A 14,857-nucleotide genomic window follows, 5' to 3' on the forward strand; every position below is an offset into this window, starting at 1 on the left:
CGATGAAACACGGATATCCCTACCGGCCAAACCTTCCCTAACCCGGACGACGCTGCAGTACAGCCCCCTTAACCACTGCGCCACCCGGGAGGCCGAGTCTCTACTTTTATCCAATGTAAAAACAAAATTTCCGAATCAAGGCGGTCAATCACATATGGGGTTATCCAGCAGTCTCCTGTCTGAAGAGCTGAAGAGGATGCAGCCGCATGCTGTGGATGTGGTTCTGGATCCTGTTACAGCACATCCAAAGCTCATTTTGTCTGGTGATGGGAAAGAGTGCAATATGTACAAAATGCGCAGAACCACCCTTACAACCTGAAGAAGTGTCAAGGTGGTATTTCTGTCAGGGCAAAGGAGGGATTCTCAGGCAGATTCTACTGCAAGGTGTATTTGGACAGTTAGAATGGGTGGAATGTAGGCATGGCAAAAGAGTCCATCGATAGGGCCCATGGTGGACTGAACTCTGACGAAGGATTCTGGACTGTATGGTTGTCTTTTAAGACAGATTTCACACTCCATACCTCGCTCTCACTGAAGAGCAAGCCAGAGAATTTGAGGGGTTTTGTGGATTACGATGAGGGTCTCCTTCTATGATGTGATAACAATGGTGCCGAATGGGAGGGCTGCAGTTTTACGGGCTCCTCACCAATTGTGCTATTTTGTGTGTTGTTTCACATTGTTTAACTTATTTTGTACATAATGTTGCTGCTAATTGCTTCTGGATACCAGAACATTGATTACTCACCTCAAACTGGACAAAGATTTTTCTTTAATGAGTCTGACAAGAAGGATATACTGTTTCTCCGAGACCAGGCTCAAATCCCTGTCATTCACGTGACGAAAAGACAGAGGTACAGGGGGGCGGAGATCAGGGTGCGGATTCGTCGGCGAGTGGGTAACCCGCCACTACCATCCGCTCTGTTGGCCAACGTGCAATCACTGGAGAATAAACTAGATTAGCTCCATCCAAGACTATCCCACCAATGGGACATTAAAAACTGTAATATCGTGTTTCATCAAGTCGTGGTTGAACAACGACATGGATATACAGTTGGCTGTGTTTTCAGTTCATCGGCAGGACAGAACTGCTACGTCCGGTAAGACGAGGGGTGGTGGTGTGTGTCTGTCAATAACAGCTGGTGCACAATGTCAAATATTAAGGAAATCTCGATGTATTGCTCGCCTGAGTTAGAGCACCTCATGATAAGATGTAGACCATGCTATAGCCTAGAGAGTTTTCATCTATATTTTTCATAGCCGTCTATTTACCACCACAAACCAATGCTGGCACTAAGACCACACTCAATGAGCTGTATAAGGCCATAAGCAAACAAGAAAATGCTCATCCAGAAGCGGTGCTCCTAGTGGGCCGGGGACTTTAATGCAGTGAATCCTACTACACCGGCTCTGACACTTGTCGGATGTGGCAGGAATTGTAAACGATTACGGACTACAAAGAGAAACCCAGCCGTGAGCTGGCCAGTAACGCAAGCCTACCAGAAGAGCTAAACGCCTTTTATGCTTGCTTTGAGCAACACTGAAGCATGCATGAGAGCACCAGCTTTTCCAGACGACTGTGATTTCACGCTCTCCATAGCCGATGTGAGCAAGACCTTTAAACAGGTTCATTAGGCAGCGGGCCAGATGGATTCTGTAATACCTACATGTTTCAAGCAGACCTCCATAGTCCCTGTGCCCAAGAAAACAAATGTAACCTGCCTAAATGACTACCGCCCCGTAGCACTCAAGTCAGTATCCATGAAGTGCTTTGAAAGGCTTGTCATGGCTCACATCAACACCATCATCACGGAAACCCTAGACCCACTCCAGTTTGCATACCGCTCCAACAGATCCACAGATGACTCAATCTCAATAGCACTGCACACTGCCCTTTCCCACCTGGACAAAAGGAACACCTATGTGAGAATTCTGTTCATTGACTACAGCTCAGCATTCAACACCTCCCTCTGCAACTGGATCCTGGACTTCCTGATGGCCGGCCCCAGGCGGTAAGGGTAGGCAACAACACATCTGCCACACTGATCCTCAACACGGGGGCTCCTCAAGGGTGTGTGCTTAGTCCCCTCCTGTACTCCCTGTTCACCCACAACTGCGTAGCTAAACATGACTCCAACACCACCATTAAGTTGGCTGATGACACAAAGGTGGTTGGCGATGAGACAGCCTATAGGGAGGAGGTCAGAGTCCTGGCAGTGTGCTGCCAGGATAACAACCTCTCCCTCAACGTGAGCAAGACAAAGGAGATGGTCGTGGACTACAGGAAAAGGAGGGCCAAACACGCCCCCATTCACATCGACGGGGCTGTAGTGGAGTGGGTCGAGAGTTTCAAGTGCCTTGGTGTCCACATCACCAACAAACTATCATAGTCCAAACACACCAAGAAAGTCGTGAAGAGGTCACAACAAAACATTTTCCCCCTCAGGAGACTAAAAAGACTTGGCATGGGTCCGCAGATCCTCAAAAAGTTCTACAGCTGCACCATCGAAAGCATCCTGATCGGCTGCATCACCGCCTGGTATGGCAACTATCAGCATCTGACCGTAAGGCGCTACAGAGGGTAATGCGTACAGCCCAGTACATCACTGGGGCCAAGCTTCCTGCCATCCAGGACCTATATACTAGGCGGTGTCAGAAGAAGGTCCAAAAAATTGTCATAGACTGCTTTCTCTGTGACCGCATGGCAAGCAGAACCGGAGTGCCAAGTCTAGGTCCAAAAGGCTCCTTAACAGCTTCTACCTGCATGCCATAAGACTGCTGAACAATTAATCAAATGGCCCCCAGGCCTATTTACATTTACATCCCCCCTTCCCTCCCCTTTCTTTTTACACTGCCGCTACTCGATGTTTATTATTTATGCATTGTCACTTTACCCCTACCTACAAGTACAAATTACCTCAACTTACCTGTAACATTGATCCCCTGTTTATAGCCTCGTTATTGTTATTTTTTAACTTATTTTTAACTTTAGTTTATTTCTTTGATATTTTCTTAACTCTATTTCTTGAACTGCATTGTTGGTTAAGGGCTTGTAAGTAAGCATTTCACGGTAAGGTCTACATTGCATTTGTTGCATTTGGCGCATGTGATAAATACAATTTGATTTGATTTGATACCCAGTCTACTATTTTACTGGCTGCAACTTCAACGATCAACTCTATCCATAATTGAACCCCTTTGATGATTATGATGGCATGAACCCAGTCCCATTGGTCATCACCCCTGTTAACCAGACACCCTGAGGGAGACATCCTGACAGCGCTAAGCCATGTAAGATCAAACAATTAATTAACAAAATACTAATTAACAGTAACTTACAATAGGGCTTACCCAGGAAAAAAACATCCAAAATAACTCATCCATTGTAAACAAGTGTAACGGTAACGTATATTAATATAACTATACACTATATTATAAACTGGGTGGTTTGAGCCCTGAATGCTGATTGGCTGACAGCCATGCTATATCAGACCATATACCATGGGTATGACAAAAACGTGTATTTTTACTGCTCTAATTACGTTGGTAAACAGTTTATAAGAGCAATAAGGCACCTCGGGGGTTTGTGATATATGGCCAATATACCACGGCTAAGGGCTGTGTCCAGGTACTCCGCGTTGTGTCGTGCAAGGAACTGCCATTAGCCGTGGTATATTAGCCATATACCACACCTCCTCAGGCCTTATTACTTAAATGTACACTATAAACAATCAATGCCTTCTCATGTAAATCGTCAAAATATACATAACTTTATTACCTTTATCAGTCTGCTTATATTTCATTCACGTTTTTATTTAATCTGATTTTGTCATTACTTTTCTCTTTTCATTTAACTGAATTAACTGTTCAGTCTATTGATACACAACAACCTTTCGGAAGGGATGTGAGAGAGAGAGAGAGAGAGAAAGTGAGAGAGTGTGTGTGAGTGTGGGTGCGTGCATGGCATAAAGATGTCAGGGGACAGATTTGAACAAAGAAAACTGATATCTGTTGGCTCGTCTGTCACTGTCATTGCCTGCCTGTCAACTGATGACTTGCCCTGAAAGACAGATCAGCTGGGAAAATATGACATTGATTTAAACCAAATAAGATATATCCCTTGTCTTCTCCTTCTACCTCTCTCTAATAATAATAATAATTAATAATGGGGGGGGGGGCAGGGGACACACACCCACTGCCAGGACATCCAACAAATGAAAGAGAGAATCTTTCTGCCATTATTTGATGGGATGTTGCATAGCAACAGCGTAAAATAACTATGACAAAGGTGTTCGAAAAATATAGAGCTGTTAAAGATCAAAGAGCAAGTGCTGGCTTAGGGCCGGTCTGCGAAACTCCAATCCTTGAGGGTAGCAGGGTCTAGTTGTTGCATTTCCTGCCCCTTTAAGAGCAGAAAACACAGAGAGCATGGAGGGAAGAGAGAGAAAGGGAAATGGAAGGAAAGTAGGGAAAGACTTAAGAAGGAGCTGTGTGACGTCACTTTGCTGAAGTGAAAGTAAATGAGAGAAGCAGAGGACTGCACAAACGTTCTCTTGCTCTTCACAAAACATTCTACACAGCTGCACAGAGACACCATTTTGTCGTAAAAGAAGAAAAGTACATATATAATCAGGTAAGGAGAGAGAGAGAGAGAGAATTGTACAAGAAGACATTAATTGTAAGAAACCATACAATCTAAGTAAATGTATTGTAGCGACTACTTTGAATAGCAAGGGATAAATCCTGTTTTGTGTTTATTCAATCATGAAGTCAAGTGAATGGCAGCATTAGTGAAAGATTGTGGCGTGGACAGGTATCAAGTAAGGACTGTTCTTAGTAAACACAGCTATAAAAGATGAAGTTCAGGAAGTCCTTTAATATTTATTTTGTGTTCCAGATATGGCGTCCTCAAACATTTTGCTGCCAGAGGAGCAGTTCCAGTGCTCTATCTGTCTGGAGGTTCTCACTGATCCGATCACCACTCCATGTGGACACAACTTCTGCCAGGCCTGTATCAGCGGGTACTGGAAAAGCACTGAACAGTGCCGGTGTCCAATGTGTAAGGAGACATTTGACAAAAAGCCTAAGCTCAAAATCAACACAACACTCCGAGAGGTTGTGAATCATTTTAAGGGGATACAAGTCAGAGACAGAGATGAGTCCCCTGCTGCGCCTGGATAAGTGGCCTGTGATGTCTGCACTGTGACGAAGCTCAAGGCCCTGAAGTCCTGCATGGAGTGTCTGACCTCTTTCTGTGAGACTCATCTGCAGCCTCATCAGATAGCCCCAGCCCTGAAGAGGCACAAGCTGATCAACCCTGTGAAGAACCTGGAAGACAGGATGTGCAAGAAGCACAAGAAACCCCTGGAGCTGTTCTGTAGGACTGAACAAATGTGTGTGTGTCAGGTCTGCACTGTGACAGACCACAAGGGTCATCACACCGTCCCTCTGAAGAAGGAGTTCGGAGAGAAGAAAGCTGAGTTGGGAAGGACAAAGAATCAAATGCAGCAGATGATCCAGAAGTGCCTACAGAAGGTTAAAGAGATCAAACACTCAGCGGAGCTCAGCAACAGAGATGCAGAGAGAGAGAGAGAAGAAAGCGAACAGGTCTTCACCACTCTAGTCCGCTCCATGCAGAGAAGCCAGGCTGAGGTGTCTAAGATGATTGGAGAGAAGCAGAAAGCAACCATGCGGCAGGCTGAGAGCCTCATTAAAGAGCTGGAGCAGGAAATCACTGAGCTACAGAGGAGATGCTCAGAGCTGGATCAGCTCTCACACACTAAGGATCATCTCCACCTCCTCCAAAGCTCGCCATCCCTGTGCCCCCCTACATCTACCAAGGACTGGCCTGATGTCAGTATAACCCAGAACGAGAGTAAGTGGAATGTGCAGAAAGACATATCCCAGCTGGATAAAAAGGTGAGGAGAGCACTTTCTGAACTTGAGGAGAAATTGAATAATGTATTGGAGAAGTCAAAGGGTGATGACCTGAAGAGGATGCAGCAGTATGCAGTGGATGTCACTATGGACCCTGATACAGCACATCCCCTTATCATTGTATCTGGCAATGGGAAACTAGTGAGAACAGGTCACTTGGAACAGAACCACTTCTACAACCTAAAGAGGTTTAGAAGTCGTGTAGCTGTTTTGGCAAAGGAGGGCTTCTCCTCGGGGAGATTCTACTATGAGGTGCAGGTGAAGGGGAAGACTGGGTGGAATGTAGGAGTGGCCAAAGAGTCGATTAATAGAAAGATAGGTGGATTATACCCAGAGCAAGGATTCTGGACCGTGTGGTTGTCTTTTCAGGTTGACTATGAGGCCTGCACAGACCCCCATACCCCCCTCTCACTGAAGAGCAAGCCGGAGAAGTTGGGGGTGTTTGTGGATTATGAGGAGGGTCAAGTCTCCTTCTATGACGTGGACACCAGGTCTCATATCTTCTCTTTCACCGGCTGCACCTTCACAGAGAAGCTCTATCCATACTTGAACCCCTTTGATGATTATGATGGCTCAAATTCAGCACCAATGATCATCACCCCTGTTAACCAGACACCCTGAGGGTGACATTGTGACAGTGCTAAAATGGGGGCATTTGTAATACTGATTCAAATGGTAATTTAAAGTAACCCATAACCTTTTAGGACACATACATAATATTTGTATTACTTTGATCAGACCTACTAACCTGCTTGTATTTAATACATTTTTGTCAGCTGACATTGTTTGACGGTGAAATGTATTAAAACCCGTCTGCAAAACATATTTTAAGTAAAGCTTTCATTGGATTGGATTTGGTTTCCTGATCTAATGGAAACACAGTGACCATTGCGAAACTGACTTATAGTGAACTCGGTAGGTGAGAACTAACCCCAATAGCAGAAATGTGTATTTGAGTATCTGGTATTAAAAGGTCCAATGCAGTTTTTATCTCAATATCAAATCATTTCTGGGTAACAATTTAAGTACCTTACTATGATTATCAGTGGTGGGAGCAAATCACTGTTGTTCGAGTCACAAGCAAGTCTCAAGTCACAAGGTCAAGTTCTCAAGTCGAGTCCCAAGTAGAACAGGTCGAGTCTCGAGTCAAGTCCAAGTCAAGAAGAGTCACAAGTAGAACAGGTCGAGTCTCGAGTCAAGTCCAAGTCGTGCATTCTAAGAACAAGTCAAGTAGAGTCACAAGCTTTTTGAAGTCAAGTCTCAAGTCAAGAAAAAATATATATACAGTATACTGTATATCTTTGTCTATTTATTGAGGCTACCAGACAGCCCTTTTCATGATCTTATCCTAAACATATTTTGAATATATTTTAACAACAAATTCCCAATGCAAGTAAATTAAGTAAATGATACATTTCAAGCAATTTCATACCAGCAGGCCTATGCTAGTAGTTGCTTGGTGCCACACTGCTGGTGAGCTTACAAAGTAAACATTTAATATTCTTGATCACCAACATTTTTGGAGTTGCATATCTTTATGGCAATCGTCTCTCCCTACAATTGGACATCAGCAATGTATTCACAGCAATGTATTCACAAGCTCAGTGGTTCTCAAAATGTTTGTAAAACAGAGTTTTACACCTGCATTTTGTGGAAAATGCAAAAATGCAGTTTTACAAAATGTTTGAGAACCGCTGTGCAGTTTTTTTCTGTACAGCTATTGGATTGGGTGCAGCGCAAATGTCGAATAGTAGAGAGAGATGGTGGAGATGTTGTCAGCCAATATCAACTAGGGATATCAGGAGGTTGCAGGAGACGGATGGAAAGCATGGTCTGTCTTAGCTTTCAAAAACTCTAGACAGCATTCTGTCTTCACCATACAGTTCTCAGACATTAGCTTTGCCCACTACTGCCCCATGTGAACTACAATCCTGACCGTGTGTTTTAATAGTCATCACTTGCGATATGGCTTTCAAAACATATGGCCCTTATCTTCGAACAACAGGAAAAAAAACTTCAAATAAAATGACTTGTCCTGAAAGATCCATACAGCTATGGGTACAGATCCATTCAGCTATGGGCACAGATCCATACAGCTATGGGTACAGATCCATTCAGCTATGGGCACAGATCCATACAGCTATGGGCACAGATCCATACAGCTATGGGTACAGATCCATTCAGCTATGGGCACAGATCCATACAGCTATGGGCACAGATCCATACCGCTATGGACACAGATCCATACAGCTATGGGCACAGATCCATACAGCTATGGGTACAGATCCATTCAGCTATGGGCACAGATCCATACAGCTATGGGCACAGATCCATACCGCTATGGACACAGATCCATACAGCTATGGGCACAGATCCATACAGCTATGGACACAGATCCATACAGCTATGGGTACAGATCCATACACCTATGGGTACAGATCCATACAGCTATGGGCACAGATCCATACCGCTATGGACACAGATCCATACAGCTATGGGCACAGATCCATACAGCTATGGGCACAGATCCATACAGCTATGGGTACAGATCCATTCAGCTATGGGCACAGATCCATACAGCTATGGGCACAGATCCATACAGCTATGGGCACAGATCCATACCGCTATGGACACAGATCCATACAGCTATGGACACAGATCCATACAGCTATGGGCACAGATCCATACAGCTATGGGTACAGATCCATACACCTATGGGTACAGATCCATACAGCTATGGGCACAGATCCATACCGCTATGGACACAGATCCATACAGCTATGGGCACAGATCCATACAGCTATGGGTGCTTCCATCCGATGAAACTACACTTCCGCTACACAGGAATGCGGAGCAAGCTAGATAGCTAATTAGCACAGCTATCAGATATATAGCCAGTAGCCACCAACACTAGAACTATCTGAAATATGAAAATGATCAATGAAATCGCCAGGCCGCCTAATGTTATTGTTCTGGCAAAGATGCGTTCATAGTAGATTGCTAAACTGTATACAGTACATGGATAACTTTTGTATAGATAATATAAACGCAGGCTTAATCTGTTTTTACCAGGCAAAACTGGAGAAAATTAAACAAGTGCTATCTGGATATGTGCCCGCTTTTCCACGCTAATGCTGATGACTGGTCAACAATCAAGACCCACAACTTTTTGGTTCTAAAGCACAGATTAGATGTTTTTTAGACAATCATTTGGTGCAATACCGTAGGCCTATGTTAGAAACCAGATCAAATAGGAAAAGGTATAAATATAAAATACAAATAGTATTTGTAGACAATAAAAGTATGAAAAATATGTATTTTTCCCATTCAGTTTCATACTCTCGACCCCCAGAACCTTCTCCACTTTGAGAACCACTGCGCTAGCTTACATGACCTGTCTTGATTGACAGTTTGCTGGTCCAATCAGAGGGCAGAGAGTGCGCATCACTAGGCAAATCTGTTGCACTTTTATTTTTTTTGCAAGTGCGAGGTTGCTTGTGTCTACGGTCTCTGGCTGTGTAGAGAGTAATCCAGGGAGACACTGTGCCAGAAAATGACAAAACGTTACAAAACCTGGCCAGATCATCAAGTCATCAGTCTCAAGTCAAAGTTGAGTCCGGAGTCTTGAGGCTCCAAGTCAAGTCTCAAGAAATGTAATTTTCTTTCAAGTCGAGTCTCAAGTCATCAAATGTGTGACTCAAGTCAGACTTGAGTCCAAGTCATATGACTTGAATCCAAACCTTTGGTGATAAAAAAAAAAAAGCTTCTTAGCAAAGAGTAATTTCTTAAGCAAGAATTTAGCTAGGACTGTCTTGGAGTGGTCTGAGTGGGGAGGGGAAAACTGAAAACAAGCTGTTTTTGGAACTCTCTATCTTATAGGTCGGTTTCAATAAAACGTCACAATACGTTCGATTTGCTACGCTAAAACGATTGACAACTATGTGCCGTTTTCAAGGGAATGTGAAATACAGTTGCAAGAAAAAGTATGTGAACCCTTTGGAATTACCTGGATTTCTGCATAAACTGGTCACAACAATAGACAAACACAATGGCTTAAACTAATAACACACAAATTATTCTATTTTTCTTGTCTATAATGAATACATAATTTAAATATTCACAGTGTAGGTTTGAAAAGGTATGTAAACCCCTAGGCTAATGACTTCTCCAAAAGATAATTGGAGTCAGGAGTCCGCTAACCTGGAATCCAATCAATGAGACGAGATTGGAGATGGTGGTTAGAGCTGCCCTGCAGTATAAAAAACACTCACAAAATGTGAGTTTGCTATTCACATGAAGCATTGCCTGATGTGAACCATGCCACATACAAAAGAGATCTCAGAAGACCTAAGATTAAGAATGGTTTACTTGCATAAAGCTGGAAATGGTTACAAAAGTATCTCTAAAAGCCTTGATGTTCATCAGTCCACGGTAAGACAAATTGTCTATACTATAAATGGAGAAAGTTCAGCACTGTTGCTACTCTCCCTAGGAGTGGCCATCCTGCAAAGATGACTGCAAGAACACAGTGCAGAATGATCAATGAGGTTAAGAAGAATCCGAGCGTGTCAGCTGGAACATGCTAACATCTCTTTTTATTTTATTTATTTATTTCACCTTTATTTAACCAGGTAGGCTAGTTGAGAACAAGTTCTCATTTGCAACTGCGACCTGGCCAAGATAAAGCATAGCAGTGTGAGCATACAACAAAGAGTTACACATGGAGTAAACAATTAACAAGTCAATAACACAGTAGAAAACGAAGGGGGGGTCTATATACAATGTGTGCAAAAGGCATGAGGAGGTAGGCAAATAATTACAATTTTGCAGATTAACACTGGAGTGATAAAAGATCAGATGGTCATGTACAGGTAGAGATATTGGTGTGCAGAAGAGCAGAAAAGTAAATAAATAAAAACAGTACGGGGATGAGGTAGGTGAAAAGGGTGGGCTATTTACCAATAGACTATGTACAGCTGCAGCGATCGGTTAGCTGCTCAGATAGCTGATGTTTGAAGTTGGTGAGGGAGATAAAAGTCTCCAACTTCAGCGATTTTTGCAATTCGTTCCAGTCACAGGCAGCAGAGTACTGGAACGAAAGGCGGCCAAATGAGGTGTTGGCTTTAGGGATGATCAGTGAGATACACCTGCTGGAGCGCGTGCTACGGATGGGTGTTGCCATCGTGACCAGTGAGCTGAGATAAGGCGGAGCTTTACCTAGCATAGACTTGTAGATGACCTGGAGCCAGTGGGTCTGGCGACGAATATGTAGCGAGGGCCAGCCGACTAGAGCATACAAGTCGCAGTGGTGGGTAGTATAAGGTGCTTTAGTGACAAAACGGATGGCACTGTGATAGACTGCATCCAGTTTGCTGAGTAGAGTGTTGGAAGCCATTTTGTAGATGACATCGCCGAAGTCGAGGATCGGTAGGATAGTCAGTTTTACTAGGGTAAGCTTGGCGGCTTGAGTGAAGGAGGCTTTGTTGCGGAATAGAAAGCCGACTCTTGATTTGATTTTCGATTGGAGATGTTTGATATGAGTCTGGAAGGAGAGTTTGCAGTCTAGCCAGACACCTAGGTACTTATAGACGTCCACATATTCTAGGTCGGAACCATCCAGGGTGGTGATGCTAGTCGGGCATGCAGGTGCAGGCAGCGACCGGTTGAAAAGCATGCATTTGGTTTTACTAGCGTTTAAGAGCAGTTGGAGGCCACGGAAGGAGTGTTGTATGGCATTGAAGCTTGTTTGGAGGTTAGATAGCACAGTGTCCAAAGACGGGCCGAAAGTATATAGAATGGTGTCGTCTGCGTAGAGGTGGATCAGGGAATCGCCCGCAGCAAGAGCAACATCATTGATGTTGCTCTGACGAGTCTTTGATATGTAAAACACTAAAGAAGAATAGTGTTCATAGGAAGACATCAAGGAAGGAGCCACTTCTGTCCAAAAAAACCTTGCTGCACGTCTGAAGATTGCAAAAGAGCACTTGGATGTCCACAGTGCTACTGGAAAAATATTCTGTGGACAGATGAAACTAAGGTTGAGTTGTTTGGAAGGAACACACAACACTATGTGTGGAGAAAAAAAGTCTCCAAAACTCCACCCCACCAAAACAAGCAGAGATTTCAGGTGGTCTTTTCAAACAGCTCTTACACTAAAAGGGCATTATCAGAATTTCCAGAATTTCACAGTATTATTCCAACCTCATAGTGTGGATATATCTCACAGGGGTTTATATCAGATGGTGCCGGAGGGGATGGCTGTTGTTTTATGGGTTCTTAACCAACCGTGCTATTTTTTTTTTTCAAAATGTTTGTAACTTATTTTGTAGATAATGTTGCTGCTACCATTTCTTATGACCGAAAAGAGCTTCTGGACATCAGAACAGCAATTACTCACCTTGAATTGGACCAATAATTTATCTTTAACGAGTCGAACGAGAGGGATTTACTCCAGACACCCGAACAGGCCCTCATCTCAGTCATTCGCAGGAGAAAGAGACAGAAGTTTCGTGGAAGGAGAACAGGGTGCCTTGTAAGGATCCGGCGACGAGTGGCTAATTTGCCTTTGCCATCGATATTATTGGCCAACGTACAATAGCTGGATAATAAAGTGGACGAACTAAAAGCACGTATATCCTACCAACGGGACATTAAAAATTGTCCCTGTATAAAGCCTCGCTATTGTTATTTTACTGCTACTCATTCTTTATTTGTTACTTTTATCTCTTGTTTATTAAATTTTTTTCTTAACTGCATTGTTGGTAAGTAAAGCATTTCACTGTAAGGTTGTATTCGGTGCATGTGACAAATCATTGATTTGTTTAGATTTTTGACTGCAGTGGCCTTTTAAAATACTTTTTTTCTGTGTACTTGAATATTTTCACATACACAACCCAAAACATGTACTTATATTTGAGTATTTTATTGGTTATTTGTAAAAAAAACAAATAGTAATTTTCAATTACTATTTTGAAATGAATGGGAGTGTAATTGAGCCAGTGTATTTTAAAATGCTTTCCAAGGGTATTTCCAAATACATTAAAATATCCAACTACTTATTTTTTCAAATAAAATATATCTGAATACTTACTTCAAATGTATGTAAAGTAATTGAGATGTTTGAAATTGTATTTTAATCCAGGTCTGCCCAATAGTTACAGTATGTGGAGCACTAGAAGACAAGCAATCTTCCCAGGGACCCCTGCTATTTTAAATTTCTAAACCACCTTAGATCCTTCATCTCCCCTCACCTCTTCACCCTTCACCGTTATACCTCTCACTTTTCTCCCTCTCTCTCCTCGATATTCTCCTCCATATCTCCAATCTACCTTTCTCCCCTCATCAATCTTCCCTTCTCCAGTCTCCTCTATCTCCCTTCCGCCTCTCCCCTTCCCCTCCTAAACCTATCAGCAGAGTAACCAGCAACCTCTGGCACTACAGCAAACTACCAGGACATCCAGCAATGATGCAACAACCTTTGGAAAGGATGTCGGTTGGCTGGCTGGTGCTATTGGTGCGTGTGTATGAGAGAGTGTGCGTGGCATAAAGATGTCAGGGGACAGATTTTTATCAAAGAAAACTGGTATTTGGTGGCTAGACTGTCACTGCCTGACTGTCAGCTGATGACTGGGGAAAGTATGACATTAATATGATATATCACTTGTCTTCTCTCTCTCTCTCTCTGTGTCCAATCCTTCCTATGACTTTGGCCCCTCTCTAGTAGTCCTGGCAGAAAGGCTGGACTACTCCACTAACTGGTATAGAGGGACTCAATGTGGCCTTATCGCATAGAATACAACATTAAGAGGGGGGCAACTTTCTCTGTAACACTAATTGTATGGTAATACATAATAATATATATATATATATATATATATATATTTCACCTTTATTTAACCAGGTAGGCCAGTTGAGAACTGCGACCTGGCCAAGATAAAGCAAAGCAGTGCGACTCAAACAACAACACAGTTACACATGGAATAAACCAACATACAGTCAATAACACAATAGAAAAGTAATTGCAAATGAGGTAAGATAAGGAAAGTAAGGCCATGGTGGCGAAATAATTACAATTTAGCAATTGAACACTGGAGTGATAGATGTGCAGAGGATGAAAGTGCAAGTAGAGATACTGGGGTGCAAAGGAGCAATTTGCTGAGTAGAGTGTTGAAGGCTATTTTGTAAATGACATCGCCGAAGTCAAGGATCGGTAGGATAGTCAGTTTTACGAGGGCATGTTTGGCAGCATTAGTGAAGGATGCTTTGTTGTGAAACAGGAATCCAATTCTAGATTTAATTTTGGATTGGACATGTTTAATGTGAGTCTGGAAGGAGAGTTTACAGTCTAACCAGACACCTAGGTATTTGTAGTTGTCCACATATTCTAAGTCAGAACCGTCCAGAGTAGTGATGCTGGACGGGCGGGCACGTGCGGGCAGCGATCTGTTGAAGACCATACATTTAGTTTTACTAGCATATAAGAGCAGTTGGAGGCCACGGAAGGAGAGTTGTATGGCATTGAACTCGTCTGGAGGTTAGTTAACTTCTCTAGGGTAGGGGGCAGCATTTGGAATTTTGGATGAAAAGCGTGCCCAAATTAAACTGACTTCTACTCAGGTCCAGAAGATAGTATGTGCATATAATTGGTAGATTTGGATAGAAATCACTCTTCCAACACTGTTAAAATAGTGTATGTGAGTAATACAGAACAGATTTAGCAGCCGAAAACCTGTCGAAAAATTCATTCAGGAAGTAAGATTTTTTTGTTGTTGTTAAAGTTTTCTATTCAATTCCATTACAGTATCCATTGACTTAGGACTCAAATTGCAGTTCCTATGCCTTCCACTAGATGTCAACAGTCTTTAGAAATTGTTTCATGCTTGTATTCTGAAAAATGAGGGAGTAAGAGAAGTCTGAATGAGTG

The 14,857-nt window shown here is 42.9% G+C and overlaps 1 pseudogene; it reads left to right on the forward strand.

The window, feature by feature from the left end:
* The first annotated feature begins 4,515 nt into the window (after positions 1 to 4,515).
* On the forward strand, positions 4,516 to 6,917 carry LOC109909948 (zinc finger protein RFP-like; annotated as a pseudogene).
* Positions 6,918 to 14,857: the final 7,940 nt, after the last annotated feature.

The sequence above is a fragment of the Oncorhynchus kisutch genome, unplaced genomic scaffold (assembly GCF_002021735.2).
Source record: "Oncorhynchus kisutch isolate 150728-3 unplaced genomic scaffold, Okis_V2 scaffold3389, whole genome shotgun sequence".
Taxonomy (NCBI): domain Eukaryota; kingdom Metazoa; phylum Chordata; class Actinopteri; order Salmoniformes; family Salmonidae; genus Oncorhynchus; species Oncorhynchus kisutch.